Here is an 18399-nt window from a genome sequence, read left to right as displayed (position 1 = left end):
CTAAGCATGAGGCCATGGGTTCAATCCCGGCACCGCCGGGGGCGGAGAGAATAGCAAGGCTGCCAATATGTAAGAATCAGATGACAGGCTTGCTGGGCAGACAGGACCAAACCCCCTTCATCTAGGTGTTGGGAATGTTGGTCCTGATTTGCTTCAGTTTCCTCTCTGTGGGAGAAAATTGGTGTGTGGGACAGGGAAAGGCTTGAGACAATTGAAGGCAAAGATCTGGGGTTACTCCCTCACATTGCTTGAAGGTCTCATGTCCTGAGTCTGACACCCACAGCCCTTAGGGGCACCAATCATTGACCACTCTGTCTTTTGCTGTAAATACCACTTCCTCCTGCCTCTGCCAAAATGCCTACCTGTGCAACTCCAGTGCCACTCGTGATCCTACTTTCCCCAATTTCCTTCCCCAGATTCTTGGAAAGTCTCTGGTGCGGGTGGGAGTTGGGGGGATTTCACGGATGGAAATTATTAAAGAGAATTCCAGGCTCTCTTCATGACCCCCTGTGCCTATTTGAGCCAAAAGAAGAAGGAAGCTAGTCCCCTGGATCCCCAATTCTTAATTCAGCTCTCAGGAGGAATCTCAGGAGGAAATGATGATTTTTTTTTTTTTTTTTTCTTTTTTTTGCTCTCCTTAGCATTTCCCACTAAGGGGTGACCTCAGACCAGGGTATACTAAAGATTATCTTATGGAGTGTCTTTCCTCTGGGTCCTGAATCTTGAGTGTACTCCAATAGGAATATTGTCCTTTTTTCCATAATAGGATCTGCTTGCTCCAAATGACAGATAGGGGCTTCCACCGCCTCAAGTATGATTTTGAGAGCAAATCTGGGCTACAACAAAGGTTGATGAGGCTGCCTGGAGAAACCTGGGCTGGATCAAACCGTCTCTCTCTAACCCAAATATGCCTCAGGAAGATATTACGCCTCTTCTTAAAGGAATTACAGTACCGCTGACAAAAATTCAATAACGTGTGGGCAAAATATCTAGGGATCCAAGTAGCCCCAACCCAGAGAAGGTATAAATCCAAGCAGGGAATTAAACAGGCCCTCACACAAGTCAGGGGCAGCCTGGGTAAGTGTGACTACTCTGACAGGCTACACTGCCTCCTTTATGGTCACACGTAGAAGGAGGGAAATCAATGCCAGGGGTCGCTCAGGCTAGGAGCTGGGGAAAGTAATAGGAACACCCAGTCCTACCCCTTTATCTCATAGATGGTAAACACTTCTCCTACCTGTGCTCCTCTAGAATGTATTGAAAGAAACTGGGACAAATCTGACCCTCAGAACCTAAAAAAGGCCCCTGAGATTTTCCTGTGCTCAACCTTGGCCCTCATATAAGCTGGGAGACGGGGGAAGATAGCCTGTGAGGGAAACATCAACTATTACACCATCTAACAGCTAAACTTGTTTTACAAAAGGGAGGAAAATGGTCAAAAGTGCCTTACGTGTAAGCTTTTTGCTTTTCAGGTTCAAAACAGCAGCTTTTCTTGCTCCTTAGCTGCCTGTCTGATATCTACCTGGAATGTAAGCTGCATGCTCAACTGCCCAGAACAGTTCAGGATCCCGGGGTTGTTAGGGGAGAAATGTGCTTTTAAATCTAAGCTGCTGTGGGACATAGAAGACTATTTCCTCCTTTCTTGTACTGTGGGATTCTGCTCTTTCAGTAAGTTCCTCCCTAAATGCTAGAGAAAGGAGGAAACAAAGAGGAAGGAAATATGACAAGACCAGCTGCACCAGCCCCTTGACCTTTGCAGGATATTTAAGTGGCCTACAATCTATCTGCTTTGAGGACAATATAACAGGCATTGTCCCAAATTGCAGGGTCTTAGCTTCAGAAAACTGACACAACAGGCCCATCAGGGGACGTCCTAATTCCTGTGGGATTTTCTCTTCTCTCCAGATGGGCATAGAGGAAAAAAGAAAGAAGTTTTCTTTTTCTTAAAAACCTTTTCTTGCTGGGTGAGGTTGCCCACACCTGTAATCCCAGCGGCTCAGGAAGCTTAGGCAGGAGGATCTCAAGTTCAAAGACAGCCTCAGTTATTGAGGCCCTAAGCAACTCAAAGAGACTCTGGCTCTAAAAAAAATACAAAAGTGGGCTGGGGATGTGGATCAGTGGCTAAGTGCCCTTGGGTTCAATCCCCAGGACCAAAAAGCAAAACAAAAACCAACATTTTTTTGACCCCCAAATCTCCACCAGAAAACTCCTAGAACTCATAAACAAATTCAGGAAAGTAGTAGGATATAAAATTAACACCCATAAATCACTTGTGTTCCTACTCACCAATGATGAATCAGCTTAAAGAGAAATTAGGAAGACTATCCCATTCACAATAGCCTCAATAAAAATAAATAAATAAAAAGCAACTTGGAAATCAGTCTAACAAAAGAGGTGAAAGACCTCTACAATGGAAACTACAGAACACTAAAGAAGGAAATCGAAGACCTTAGAAGATGAAAAGATCTCCCATGTTCTTGGATAGGGAGCGTTTTATTATTGTTAAAATGGCCATACTGGCGAGGGAGTGAAGGAGGGGAAGGAATGGGGCGGGGAAGCGGGGAGGGGAGGAGGAGGGCGAGCGCAGCGCCGCCACCGCCGGCAACTTTGTGAACGAGTTCAGTGCGTGCGTGAGCGAGTGAGCGAAAAGGAGAGCGTGCGGTGGACGCGCCCCGGACGCGCGGCGGCACCCCGAGGCGGGGTAGAGCGGTGAAATTTCATATTTGGATCTCCTACAGTATTGACTGCAACCTAATTTCCAAGATTTTTATAGAAGGTGGAATCAAAAGGACTATACTTTTGGATGAAGACTCTGATGTACAGAGAGTTTTAGAAACTCGTCTGAGGCTGCAGTGTAGGATTTGACCCCGCATTGGCTCCAGAGCTTGCACTTCTACTTGCTGTGCTGTACTCTAGGAGATGTAGCAAGGCTGCACGGAGGTTCGTTGGGTGGGGCCTCGGATATCTGGATAGGTATTATACTAAGACCTCAAAGTACAGTGATGACGAAAAAGAAATTTAAAACAAAAAACAGTTTTGTGCCTGCAACTAGTATTCTTAGTTTGTGACCGGGGAGATGCAAATTGTATTCAATCACACAAACAAATCTTAAGTTATGACTGTTGTGACTGTGAGAAGAGATTGCTGGAGAGACAGATGGTGCTTTTGAGAGCACTCAAAAGAACAAGGACCAGGGGCTTCCTTTGGCGCAGATTTAAAGTACTTCAGGTCTTGGACTTCCGTAACGTTAGTTCAACCAAGAAAATCTGTCCCACTCGGTGAACCGACTGTGCCTGCAGTGCTGTGCTGTATTCGGGGAGCATTGGGGTGCTTTACTTTGACATCTGATGGAGCAGAGCACAATCCAAAGATAAACTATGCTGGAGAATGTTTTAGAAAGGATTTTGAATGATGCCTACCTAAGAACACTGTAGCAAGCAATTCTGTGGAAAAGAAGACACAGGAAAAGCATTTTCGTTGTCCCTTCTGTGGCTATATGTGGTCCAGGTATATTGGAGGTTTCCTGCAAATGGTTGCAAAGTCAGCCTAAGCCACTGGTTCCCTTTCCATTCTGAGTTCCTGGAGTTCCTGGCTTTTTAAGATTATCTGAAACCAATGGATATCAGGTGGATACCCAAAGGACCCTGAGGATTATTATTAGCCTACGTGAATGTAGGTGTGGATGAAGAGTAGTCAACTTGTTCTCCCTGTGACTCCTCTGGTCTCAACCTTTCAGGCAAGAGAAGGCCAGAGAGGCCTGGGGACCCCAGAGAAAGGTAGATGCTCGCTGTTCAGACTCCACCGCAGGCGGACACTGGAGGAGTTCCCTATACCTGTAGAAGGAAGTACGAGTGCTGTTAAGATGGCAGAAGGCCCTTCTTCATGTGGCTTCTCCCTTGACGGATGACTCCTCTTTCCCTACTTCCTCTCAGTGACACTTGTTTATTTGTGGTATGGAAGAACTCTGCCCATTTCTTTGCCTCAAACACTCTCTATTGCTGAATAAATTCTTACAGCTTAAAAGTTAAAAAAAAAAAAAAAAAAAAAAAAATGGCCATACTGCCAAAAGTACTATACTGATTTGATGCAATTCCTATGAAAATTCCAATGATGTTCTTCATAGAAATAAAAAAGGCAGTCTTTTGGCAAAACAAGAGGCCTGGAATAGCCAAAGCAATCCTTAGAAAAATGTAGCAGGAGGCATCACAATAGCAGAACTTAAATTATACTATAGAGCTATAGTAACAAGAACAGCATGGCATTGGCACCAAAATAGACATGAGGACCAATGGTACAGAATAGAAGACACAGAGACAAACCCACATAAATACAGTTATCTCATACTAGACAAAGGCATCATAAATGTACATTGGAGAAAAGAGAGCCTTTTCAACTAATGGTGCTGGGAAAACTGGAAATTCGTATGTAGCAGAATGAAGTTGAACTCCTATACCTCACCCTGCACGAAACTCAATTCAAAGTGGATCAAGGACCTAGGCTTTAGACCAGAAACCCTGCACCTCCTAGCAGAAAATGTAGGCCCAACTTTTCATCATGTCACCTTATGAACTGACCTCCTCAACAAGACTCATAAAGCAAAAGAAGTAAAAACACAAATCAATAAGTGGGATGGTATCAAACTAAAAAGCTTCTTCACTGCAAAGGAAACAAGAACCCAAAGAGAGAGTCTATAGAATGGGAGAAAATCTTTGTCACCTGCATCTCAGATCATTAATCTCCAGGATATATAAAGAACACAAAAGACTAAACCACCAAAAAACAAATAACCCAATCAATAAGTGGGCAAAGGAACTGAACAGGTACTTCACAGAAGAAGAAATATGAATGGTCAACAAATATGTAAAAAAGTGTTCAACATCTCCAGCAATTAGAGAAATCAAATTAAAACTATACTGAGATTCCATCTCACTCCATTCAGAATGGCAATTATCAAGAATTCAAGTAACGATAAATGTTGGCAATGATGTGGGGGAAAAAGGTGCACTCATACACTGCTGGTGGGACTGCAAATTGGTACAACCACTCTGGAAGCAGAGTGGAGATTCCTCAGAACACTTGGAATGGAACCACGATTTGAACCAGTTTTCCCACTCCTCAGCATCTACCCAAAGGACTTAAAATCAGCATACTACAGTGACTCGGCCACATCAATGTTTACAGCAGTTCAATTCACAATAGCTAAGCTATGGAACTAACCTAAGTGCCCTTCAACAGATGAATGGATAAATAAAATGTGGTATATATGTACAATGGAATATTACTTAGCCATAAAGAAGGCTGAAATTATGGCATTTGCTGGTAAATGGATGGTGCTAGAGAATATCATGCTAAGTGAAATAAATCAATCCCCCAAAACCAAAGACTGAATGTTCTCTCTGATATGCAGATGCTAACAGACAATAAGCAGAGGCAAGGGAAGAATAGAAGTTCACTGAATCAGACAAAGGGGAATGAAGAGAAGGGAGGGAGGATGGGAATAGGAAAGACAATAGAATGAATTAGACATAACTTTCCTATGTTCATATATGAATACACCAACAGTGAAACTCCATATCAGGTACAACCACAAAAATGGGATCCTAATTAGCATAAGTTATATTCCATGTATGTATAATATGTCAAAACACTCTACTGTCATGTATACCTAAAAAGAACAAATACAAATTTAAAAAATAAAAAATAGAAACATTTTCTTGAGAATTTCATGGGCTCCCACATTCGTTAAACATCTGGACTGACTCTAGTCTGATCCAAAGTGCACTCTGGTCTGCTATAGATGTTTCACGTGCTCTTACCCGAGTAATTTCCGACATTCCATTTTTTTTTCAGAACTTCTCTTTTTGAGTTTATGGTTTTTCTGATAAATGTATCTTTGGTCCTATTCTTTTTATTCTGATTTATTTTGTTCTAACTGGAATTTTTTTGGTCCTCTTTTTTTTTTTCCTGCTGTCTTTATTCAAAAGCCAAGTAACTCTTCAAATACACTGGATATCTGTGACAGGCTCTATCTTAATTTCTAAAGATAACAGTCTGTATAATATTTTCTGTCTGTTTTTATGTACATTTATGCACACCTGTGTATTGTATGTTGTGTCTACATATGTGCTTGTGTCTATATATAATTTACATGCTGTCAAGTTTGGCTTATAGATAAATGAGCACACATAAATTTAAGAGAAATGGATCCAAATGTCTTTTAGTTCATGTGACTTAAACAAATATTTAAAAAGATAAAAGTAAAGATGTCTTTGTATTTACTAATGCAAGTGTTGTTCTAGGCAGTCAGCCAATCAAGAAAGTGTTGGTGGCTATAAAATGTTTAAAACATAGTGTCTCTTGCTTTTAAGGTTTTTCTTCATAGGGAAAGATGGCTTGAAATATTAACTAGTCTTGTCTGATAGCCTGGTTTTCATTGATAACTTAAAGTTCCAAGGACTTTTGGCTTTTTAAACTCTATAAGATAACATATATTTGAGTCTAGTAAATGTGTTTTTAAAAATCATTGATAAAAGGGGAGAGTTTTAAGATTGCTTTGTTTCCAGTTCTTTACTAAAAGCAAGGTTACTAAGAGTTAAGATTCTAACTAACAGATATAATTCTATATGTAAGGTGTACAAAAGTTCTCAGCTATGTTCACAGTTAATTAAAGTAATTTAAGGATTTTTCTAAGGTCAAATTTTCATGTGATGATATAAAAACTAAAATCTAATCTTCCATTAAAATAATAAAGGTCTCCCCCGGTGCAGTGGTGCATACCTATAATTCCAGTGGCTCAGGAGACTGAGGCAGGAGGATCACAAGTTCAAAGCCAGCTTCTGCAAAGCGAGGCACTAAGCAACTCAGTGAGACCCTGTCTCTAAATAAAATACAAAATAGGGCTGAGGATGTGGCTCAGTGGTCAATTGCCCCTGAATTCAATCCTCAGTACCCACCCCCAAGTAATAGTAAAGGTCTCTTAGAATATTAATCTGCTCTTATCTATGAAGATAATATTTTTTTCTTTTTGGTACTAGGAATTTAACCCAGGGGAACCTTACCACTGAGCTACATCCCTATCCCTTTTTATATTTTATTTTGAGACAGGGTCTCACTAAGTTGCTTAGGACCTCACTAAGCTGTTGAGGCTGGCCTTGAACTTGCAATCCTCTTACCTCAGCCTCCTGAGTCACTAGGATTACAGGCATGCACCACTATGCCCTGCAAGATAATTTCTTTTATTTATTAGATTTTATTACTTAGGGAAACTGAGTATAATACTGGTTAAACAAACAACAGTTATTTTAGGTTATACCCTAAATATATATGTGCTTATAGATATGTTTATAATTGAAAACTAATATATTTGTACAAGCTTTGTCTAAGTGTTATAAAAAAGTTTGTAACAAGAAAGTCATGTAGGTTTAATACAGGCAAGGTAGTCAGTAAGTACTCTCTTTTATATACTGTATCTGACAAAAATGAGTCATACTGCCATTTAAAAATCTGACTTATACCTTTTTCTGTTCCTGATTAATAATGCTGTTTTCTAAACATAAAGAATTTCATATGTGATTAAGTAAAAAAATTGTTTGGGTCTTTGTGGAAGCTAAATAGATACCAAAGATATACTAATTAATTAAAATTATGTTTCTTTGTTCAAAACTATTAGGCAAACTAAGCAATATTTTGTTCTTGTTTCTTTCACTTTATACCTGTTACCTGTTAATGTTTTGTAGAAGTACTTCTGATGGAACAAATCTGAGTTAATTTAAGACAACAAGCTCTTATCTACAGAACAGATAGAATATAATGCTGATTTCCATACCAGTATGGAAGCTAATTAGATGAAAGGGATAACTGAAATTATAGACATTAAAGTTAAACCTATTACTCCTGCTTCAAGATGGTAAAACTGGCCTGCTTTTAAAACCAAAACTTGGAGACCAAAGTGAAGGAAGTGAAAGGGACTAGGGAAAAACAGTCAATATTTTGGCCCTTTCCCTCTAAGGTCAGCCAGGAAGCAGGGAATGATGGGACACTTCTACGGGCCCTACAACTCTGGTGAGTCATCGAACCTGATTAGGGGGATTGTGAGGACTCCAGAGAACAGGAAGACAACCAGTGCACATTCTGCAAAGAAGAAGGTTATTGGAGAGAAAAATGTCCTTGATGTTTCCAAAGGAAGACACGTGGTCAGCAGACCCTGACCCATCCTAGCATATGGTACAATTGGTAGAAGAAAAACTAAAGATGCCAAGAGGCTTCTCACAAGTTCCCAAGAGTGATCCCTGAGGAACCTCAGCAGACCCTAACAGTAGATAAGAACAAGGTCAAGTTTTGACCAACTTAATCTTAAACACCTGTCAAGAAAGAATACCCAAAGTACAGTCATACATGAACACTTGTGTCAGTTCTCCCAACGATAAGCAAAACTGGAGGGTTAAAAAGCCAGGATCCTTATGTGAGAATGCTTAATAATATTTATCATAAAGGACTTTGAGTCACAAGTTTGTCCTGAGTCTTTTTGAGCCTAATTCTATGGACTTAGAAACCTTCCTAATCACCTACATAGGCAGACTCAGTCTGTGTTTTTGTTTTTCACCACTGTACCTAGGCCTGGTATTTATTCCTCAGAATGGTCTAAACACGTAATGTAACACATGGAAGCCCAATCAACTTTACCAAGAGGGCCTTACATGACACAGCTAAAGGGATCCCTCTAAAACACAGAGGTAACGCCAATGAAAAAACTATTTTACAGAAATCAGATGACATTAGCTATCTTAACCTTAGCTCAAGGGGACACCTATACCATTTTAAGACTAAATGTTGTGGATATGTCTAAAAACTCTGCTAATGTTTCTAAAATCTTAAAATAACCCCCACTCAGAAATGAATGGCACATCAGACCACACCTCAAGCTCTAATAAATCACTGTCTTCATGGTCTTCAGAGGTTGACTGATAATACTGAATGTTTCTGTGCTAATTGTTTACAGAGAATAATCCTTTCCTGTCTTGTTTATTGTTGTCCTACCATGATCCCTACCATATGAATACCTTGTACAGTCACCTGCCAACATGGATCTCTGGATTGCCCTGAAGTGTGAGATGCCCACAGAGTCCATTAAGCTCCAGATGGTCATGGAGATGCAACCTACCACAGAAGTACCAAATGACTTCTATCAGGGGCTATTAGACAGGCCTCTGTAGAAGGACCCTAACTGTGGCTCTCCTCTCAACACCCCTTTCCATCCTGAAGAAACTAGAGTGGTCATGATCCAAATTCCCTAACAGCAGTTAGGGTCTCCTCTTCAGAGATGGAGAATGAAATCAGGAGGAAGAGATAAAGCTAAACAGATAGGGAAATGAGCTTCCAGGGCAAGAGGGCCCCTGACTTCCTGGGCAGTAAAGCTCTAATAGCAGCTGCAGGGTTTTGCTGAGAAACTTACAAAAAGGTTATTTTAAAATTGGAACATATATGACCTGGAGTTCATAGGAAATCGGGAAAGATGTAAGTCCACAGCCTCACCAAAGAAGGAAAACACCTGATCAGTACTTGGATTGGACTAAAGGTTGCATGAATACCTCTTAGTCACTGAGTGCCTTACCCAGGATTGGGCCAGGGGCTGACTTCCCTAAACCTATAGATTCACATAAACCCTAGAAATAGCCATTCACTGGCAATGCTCTCTCAGGTCATCTCCCAGGCATGGGAACTTTACTTCACTTTGCTTTAATAAATTCTACTTGCTTTTACCTTCTGCTGTCCATAAATCCCATTGTTTTGAATTTGTGAGACAAAGAACCTGCTCGACTGCATACTCCATATTGCAGTAGTAATTTCCCAAACAGTGTTTCAAGGTCACTCCTAACTTCTTTTGGAGTGTCCACATTAGAACCTCTTGAGCACCAAACATAATCACTTTAAGATTTGCCTGAAAAAAATGCCCACACAACCTTTCCTATCATAAAATTTTATCCCTTTCTTTGCATATAATATACTTAATCCTTTCAAGTTTTCTTTACAAATTTTTCTAAAAAATTACTCTTAAAGACACGTAGGAAGAAGCACAGAACTCCATAATTTCATTGTTCCTATTATCAACTCCATTGAACTATTAGCATAACAAGGACATAGAGGCTGATTTTGCTAAAAATACTGACTCTTTTTTTGGGGCTGCAAATGTCCAATGTGTAACTAAAAGCAGGATTGGAAAAAAAAAGAAAAAAACCAACTTGGTATCTCTGTCTCCATTTTGCATTTGTCTCCTTTGTTCTGAGTGAGCTTGGATTCCAGGAACAACAGGTCTGGGCAGACATCTTGTGATGAGACACAGCTACCCTCCCCACAGGCAACAGTAAGTATTTTTATCACCAGCAAGGAAGGCACTGCCAGATTAATCCTGAGATAGGGATCAGGCAGACCACAGTTTGACCAAGACTGTTGACTATGCATATTTCTGGTTGCCCTTGTCTATACAATTAGGAAAATCATGTCAGGAACCCTGAAGACAGGGCTAGAAACCCTGGTGATCTCTGTCTTCCCTATATTGATATATTGATTAAAATTTCTTTCCAGGTTTTCACCATTAATTTCTCCATTTGGTCTTGAAGGTAGGACAAGCATTTGTTTACTGCCCTTGTGCCCCCTCTTAGGTAACACTCAGACCTGATATGTTGGGACCCCCTGGTCAAGCCTCTGGCCTCGTATTCTGGTAACATTAGGATAAATATACTAGGATAAAAACCTAAAATCAGTTATACTTCAATTATCCTCACCTTACACAGACTAGCTTTAGTAACCACCCATACACAAATCTGTATGATTTGGTGAAAGAAGGTCATTTTAGCCCTACAAAAGAGGTTGTGGTAGAGAGAATAGAACTTTACCACTTATTTCTAAGTTTGTTGGCCAAAACTGCATGAGTGCATGTGTCAGGGGAGCACTCAGCATGATTGTCCCAGAACGTGACAGCAGGGCTGCACTTCATCATTCTGGGCCACTCACATCTGGGAATTCCCACTGGAAAAGTGTCTTTGTGCCATCTGCCTTCTTTCTCACAGACATCTGCTCTGGAGGGAACATGTGGCTGGAGTGAAGTTTCTGAGCAAGTGGGGAAGGCCTTGAAACAGAACACATCAAAGTATGGACATAGTCCTTTCTTCTGATGTATTGGAGTCTAAAGATTTAAACTTTGTCCTTTCTGGAAGCTGGCAGCAGTCCTCCCCCCTTATAGAAAAGTTAGAGCTCTTTAAAGGAATGTAAGGGATATAGAAATTCTGCCCCCGCCCCCCATATTTCTCTCTCTCTCTCTCTCTCTCTCTCTTTCGGTACTGAGGAATGAACTCAGGGGCTCTTAACCACTGAGCCACACCCCTAGCCCCTTTTTTATATTTTATTTAGAAACAGAGTCTTGCTGAGTTGCTTAGGCATCACTAAATTGCTGAGGCTGGCTTTGAACTCATGATCCTTCTGCTTCAGCCTCCTGAGGGAATTATAGGTGTGTGCCACTGCACCAGGCTAGAAATTCTCTTTGGCAAACATCTGAGCAAACAGCTGGTCTTCCAGGTCAGGCTGGCATTTGTCCACTGTTCTTGTGCCTCCTCTGAGGAAACTGAGCTATGGACAGCTTCCTCCTTCTTCCTGTAGCCAAGTCAAAGCCAAGTCAAGGATAACAACAGTCCCATAACAAAAGACCAATAGAAATCTTGTTGTTGTTGTTTTTTTCCTTGCTTTCTAAGCTGTCTTGTCTTTCCCTCCTCAGACATGCTGAAATCTGACTACTTGAGGATTATGTGTAATGGGGAAATTGGGATCTTCTGTTTTTAAACCCTTTAAGAAATGTGCTGGAGACAACTAGTTGCTCCTTACTATTACACAAAGAAAGCTGTCTCTGGAAGGGTATGCTGAGTTAATGGATATATTCTCATATTTGAAGAACAGCTTATATGTCTCATACTCATCCCTACATAAAAAGGTCCAAATTAAGGAAGCATATACTTGTATGTATCGATGGACAATATCACTGCTAAGTTACCAAGAAGATTGTCTTAGTTGTATTGTTTGACTAGAAAATAACTTTTCAGATGTGCGAGAAAAATCTTTTCCCAAGATTCTCTGGCTTATATATTCAGGATTCTCTATCTCAAAATTCTTCACATCACAGTGAATATAATTCTCAGCACTGCATATCTGACCCCTTTCTCTCTCTCCAACCTCAATAGCCTTCTGTCCCACATCCACCCAGTCCTCCAGTCACATGGAATCACTGTGGAAAGAGCTGTGTCATCTCTGCCTCTGGGCCTTTATTTGTGCTGCTGCCCCTGTCTGGGAAACCCTTCTCCTCCCTGGTCTATTAAGCTGTGTCTCCCACTCTCTGCAAGCTCCTGGAAGGCAGGGACTGACTTTGTTGTCTACCATCCTGATAACTAGCTCAAGGCAGGCTTTCTAGTGAATGAAAAAAAAATCACTTATTATCACTTAGCAGTGATATTTTCCATATTCTTAATTAATAACTGCCCAACAGTCTAGGCATTTGGTTGTCATGCACTAATGCAACTGAACAGAACAGAAACCATCTTTCCAGCAGCCAGAGAAATTTCTTCTCAGTCAGGCATTCCTGGGTTTGACACATTTATCATTGACTTTATTTAATTTGTAGAGTTTCTTGAAAAATTTCAACCAATGATTATATTTTAAAAGAAATATATTAAAATAGTATCATTGAACACCAACAACACTAATTCACCTGAGATTTGCTGTTTTCTGGATATCATAATTATGTGACAATTTCTTTTAGGCATCAGCATCAAACACATCCCATTTCCACACTTTTGATCATTGCTGTAAAGGAAAAAATCACTCAATCATGTGATATGCTGCTCACAAGCTATTAGGAATATTATTTACACATGTCCAGGACTATGCACAATGGGTATCTTGGTCTGTATGCAGAGACTGGTGGCCCATTCACTGCCAATGGTCTTGTGGAACATACCCGGGTGAAGGGAGAAAGCACAGACTAGGGCTTTATAAAGACATACAGTGAGTGTTTAAGACTGCCTGTGTCAGTGGCATTAGGGCTTCATTAACTATTATTGAAACTCACTGCAAGCGTTTTTTATTCATTTCTTGAACCCACGAATCCAGCTTTATTTTTCTGTAGATGAGATGGTTTGGGAAAAGGTATGAACTAGTCCCAATTTCATTTTTAAATTTATTCAAAAACATTCACCAGGGACCTCTATACTAGTCATCATGCCAGGTGACACAGATATACACATGAAGAAAACAATCTTTGTCTATAAGGAGTTCCTAGTCAAGCAGGATTCTGCAGGGGGGCTGGAGAAGCCATATGTTCTCATGAAGACACACTACAATCTTCCAGGCCAGTTATCAAAGCCTGCCTCATCTACTTCTGATGGAATATGCTGCATATGTGGACTTGTAGAGATAAAAAGAGAGCGTTGCATGTTCACTGAAATTATAATTTGGTACACACTGTAACAGATCTGTCTAGGGTGTTACTATAAGCATACCCAATTTTAACACATAGCAGTCAGGAAGTCTCATGGGAAGTTAAACACGTACCTTGAAAGAGGTCTCAAACTCTGAAGATACTGATTTAAGAGTGCGGGGGCGCCTGGCTCTCCTTGCAGTGCTTGACAGAGTTCCACTGAAGGATGATTGCAGAGACTCATCCTAAAAGGATTGTAGCCAGATGTATGCCTCCCTAGCTTGGATGTTATTCTGTGGAGTTTTCCTAATAATATATTACTCACTTCAGTCTGAGGATCTTGCTAGAGGTGATGGGAATAATTCTACAAATTTCCAGAAAAACATCACGGAGACAAAACACATGTTGAAATGAAACCCTGTGATGTTAACCTCACTACAGGAGAATGATTTTATTATGTTAAAAATCAAACACTGCATTTGCTGGCACAGCCAGAACCTGTTGGGGCACAGAAACTTATAGATAACAATGTTTCCCCAAGTTCTAAGCACAAAGCATCTCCCACAGTAGCTACTAGATATGGACCAGCTTATTTTATCAATGGCAAGCCCTTAGAGAAGGTAGATATAGATCTCCCCCTGTCTCCTACAGGGTGGTTTAATCCAGATGATGGTTTTCTTTATGTGTGGTGGTAAGGTAGAAGGATAAGGTTTCATAACATTCCTTCCTTCCTACAAAAAAATATGTCATCCCTATAATAAACGTTGGTACACAATAACCATTGGGACCGCTGCCCTCCTGTAGCCCTTAACTCAGCAATTTAGATATTAACCAGATGGACCTAGTAGAGATGGTCACATGACATTATTTGTCTATCGCTTTACCGCAAAAATAATAAGAATAGTCTTAGGTCATATAGAGTTTAGATATTAAGGAAATAAACATTATATTAGCTCATTGACATAGTTAGATATTCTTAAAATAATTGTGATTAAGTAAGGATAATCTGTAAGGTTACTGTTTTCTCATAATCTTTCGGTTAAAAACAATTTCTGCCTATGCTTTGGAAACTTCTTTGATTTTATTAATCACAAGCCTGTTGTCAAAGCCTGAAGAAAAATGTATATAAACCCAGCCTTCCCCAGAATAAAGTGGGATTGATTGCACCAGAACTAGAGTCTGTGTCTTTCATTCTTCATCCATCGCTGTCGCTGTCTCCCCGCGCCCCGTTTACCAGTGTGGAACCCATGGACTCCTGCTAGGGCTGGACCCCGGCATAAGAGTCATCAATTTGCATATGGAAATTGGAACACTGAGAGTGTAGGCTCACCCAGAGAACGATTATAAAGCTGGAAGAAAATATGTCTTCATCATTATCATCCTCTCAACCATTTATTTACTCAATGATTTTCACTATGTGCCGGATGCAGTGCTAAGAACTTTATATGCAATATCTCAGGTGACCATCACAGAACACCTACAAGGTCAGGTGCTATGGGAACTTTGGCATTCTAACATGTAGCAGGCTGGCAGGCAAGTAGGCTCTCTCCAGGGGTCTGGAGAGGGAACCACCAGAAAAATAGAGGAAACAGGAGGAGTCCTAGGAAGTAGGCAGGGTAGTGTTTGGGGAAAGGGGTGGGCAGCAGTGCTCCCTGCTGCAAGGTGCCAAAGGAGATGAGGCGTCCAGAGGAGCCACTTGTCATTCAGAGGCGGAGGGGACCTGATGGAAAGCATTTTCCGGTGTGGTAAGGGAGGGCGACCGACCTATTTCTAAGGTGGAGGAAAGGATGGATGTGCAGAGGAGAGGCAACTGGGGCTAAAGTTGGATTGTAACAGGAAGTAAAGTAGAACTTGAGAGGAATGGTGGGGAAAGGGCAGAAATGACAAGTGGAAAAGAATACAGAGAGACAACAGGACTGAAGAGTCTTACCTTCCACAAAGAAGGTAAGAAGATGGGAGAAAAGCGGAGGAGGTATCAACAAGAAGCCTGGTGGAATGGTGAAACTTGAACTTGGAAAGGGACACCTCCTTTAGTGAGAACCAAAGGACAAAGAGATGAAAGATAGGAGTTCCGGGAGTTAACTGCAAAGATCTTTTTCATCATTAAAGTAGGAGACCACGTCATCTGCAAATTAGGTGACTGGGGACTTGAGGAGAAATGGGAAGGATGTGACAAACGAATAACTACGTTATCTGGAACCATGTATTCTGATACTCTGAAGACTTTTAAAGTGGGAGAAAAAAATAACACGGTGGCTCCACTTCCTCTTCAGAAGAAACATGACTCTAGACAGATCACTGCCTTAGATTAGCAGGAGGGAGTTTCCTCTGTGGAGGGGAACTGGCGAAGACGGTGAGCAGAAGAGTACAGAAGCGGAGCAAAAGTGAGTTGCGCTCAGGAGCAGCTTATACACACTTTTCGAAGTGTAACAAAGGTAATTTAAATATCCAGAACACCTGGTTTGAATTCAGAGGTGACATGACAGCTGATCAGATGCCTTCTGATGTGTAAACTAAGAAGTTTCTCAGAAAGTTAACTAACTCTGGAGCTGGGGAAGAGATCTATATCTAACATGTTCAGATATTCCTGGAGGGCAGGGGAGATCTCTTTAGGGAGTGTTATTTTAAAATTAAGCAAAATTTGTTACAGAATAGCAAGTAACTCTGTAAAGAACATCGTCTCCATTTTACAGTGTCACTTGAAATGAAACAGGCATTTTACTAGAGAATTTCTCCAAGTGTGATCTGAAGAACAACTGCTTTATAGAGGTGGGGGCAGAAGACGAGGTTAGGGATGGAGCATGTGAGGACAGAGATTGTTAACATGGAAGTTTTCTGGATGCTACATCGGACTTGCTAAAGTGGAATCTCTGAATAGGAAAGAGTCCTGAAAACAGAAATATTTTACACATTTGCATGATAGAAAATTACACTCCTAAATAAGAGTAGAAGAGTAGAATGAATCCTATGGAACCTATCAACTGGGGGCCATGTGTTCGTGGGAGTTGAAAAGGAAAAAATTAATGAGTTCTGCTCAGGGCAAGTAAGTCCTGAGGGCACGTATGCAAACTACAACTCCAATGTGCTTATACTCTTGAATCTGGTCCAAGAGTAAACTGTGTTTTCTAAAACAGAAAAGCAGTAATAACTGACGTAGGATAGAAGACATAAGGAAAGACAGAAAGGAGGCTTGTGGTCAAACAGAGTGTCCATGATTTAAAGTTCACTATCACATGAATTAAAGTACAGGTTTAGAGGTCATTTTCAGCTGGGTTCAGTGGCACAGGCCTGTAATCCCAGCAGTTCAGCGGGGTGAGGCAAGAGGATCGTGAATTCAAAGCCAGCTTCAGCAGAAGTAAAGCACTAAGCAACTCAGTGAGACCCTGTCTCTTAATAAAATACAAAATAGGGCTGGGGAGTGGCTTAATGGTTGAGTGTCCCTGGATTCAATCCCTGCTACCTCCCTGCCAAACAAATAAATAAATAAAGGTCACTTTCACATACTGTGATCACAAACAGCACTGTTAAACTTATTATCAGAACTTTTTCTTTGTGAAAAAGAAAAACAGGTCCAAGAACGCCTTTGCTCAGCAAGTAGATATTTTTGGGATTTGTGCTTTTCAGATCCCACGGTCTCATGTGTGTATCATACTGTCAATCAAATCTCAACAGTTATGCCAATGTAGTATCATTTAAGTTCACAAAGAAGACAGATAAAGCACCACCCCACAGTCATGGGGATAGTATTAGATATTTTTCATCAAAAAGAAAGGAGAAAATGACCCCTAGTAGATAATTGTTAACATACCAAGTCCCCAACACAAAGGAGAACTAAAAACACCCTCTTAGGTCATGTCCCTGTACTACTGATCTTACATGGATAAATATGCCTAACGAAGACGGTGCTGGCACGTTTCTCTCCAGGCCTGCCCCCTGCCCTGTCTCTCAGAGTATGGACTTCTTCTTTCTCTCAATGAATTCAATCTCTACCTCCTTTGATTTCTCCTTAAATTCCATTCTGTGACTACATCCCAGCCTGATTGGACCTCCTCAGGACACTTGTCCTGGTGAAATGACCACATATACTTTTAGTATATAAAGAGATTCTATGGTTCTTTCTCTGTTTTATAAAATGCAAACACAGCAAAAATTCTTATGGCGAGGAGCTCATTAGATTCTGAATTGGAGGGCTGCATCAATCTCTTTTTCAGTTACTGGCCATGTGTAGTTCTAGAAATATTTTTGACCACTTACTGTGCCCAGCTTATGCTGCAAGGTGTAAGCTGCCATTGCAGACAGACCCAAAACACAGTGACTGAAACAAGACAGGTGTGCATTTCTCCCTCTCAGGACCTGGGGGTGGGGACGAGGCATTGCAGCAAGGAAAATGGATATTGACGGAGGAACCATTAGCCATGTCTGCTCTACCAACTTTGTACCAGGCTTTGTGGTGAGCCCAGGGGCAGATCCAGGTTTTGTCCGCCCTGAACCTTATACAAATTTGAAGGCTGTCTTTAAGAGAATATAGAATTATAAATACAAAATTAAGTATGGCGACCTGAGCAAGTGAAGGTCACTAAAACCAAATTTTACTTAGCTTTGCAGCAAATACAACTCCAAGTATGCTCCTACTTTCCAGGCCAGATTTGCTCAAAACAGACAAGGAGAGACCTGAGTGAGCTGGTCTATGAATAGTCTGTTATACTAAGAGCTCTGGACAGTCACGAAGAAAGCCAAGCCAGACTTCAGGATGGGTAGGACTAGAAGAGGCAGAATGAAGAGAAGAGGATCAGCACAGGTCAAGTCCTGAAGGCAGGAATAAGCAGAGCATTTGGGAAATGTGAGGACTTGGACTGGAACTAGTCTTGATGTTGGGGAACAATGGAAGATGAGGCAGAGACAAAGGATGAAAGGTCCTGAGGGGGAGAGGGGTGTGGGGG

The 18399-nt window shown here is 41.0% G+C and overlaps 1 protein-coding gene across 4 annotated transcripts in view; it reads right to left on the bottom strand.

Moving 5' to 3' along the window:
• Nucleotides 1-18399, bottom strand: part of ASIP (agouti signaling protein) — a 140863-nt gene that overhangs the window by 107746 nt on the left and 14718 nt on the right. Inside the window, exon 2 of one of the 4 annotated variants that reach the window (XM_079128402.1) lies at nt 6778-6877. The exons of the other annotated variants lie outside the window; for them this stretch is intronic. The gene's annotated coding sequence lies outside the window, so the exon portion shown is untranslated. The remainder of the gene's footprint in view (nt 1-6777; nt 6878-18399) is intronic. 4 annotated transcript variants of the gene reach the window in all.

This window comes from Sciurus vulgaris (assembly GCF_902686455.1).
Source record: "Sciurus vulgaris genome assembly, chromosome: 2".
In the NCBI taxonomy this organism is placed as follows: Eukaryota; Metazoa; Chordata; class Mammalia; order Rodentia; family Sciuridae; genus Sciurus; species Sciurus vulgaris.
This window is presented reverse-complemented; position numbering and strand designations above follow the sequence as displayed.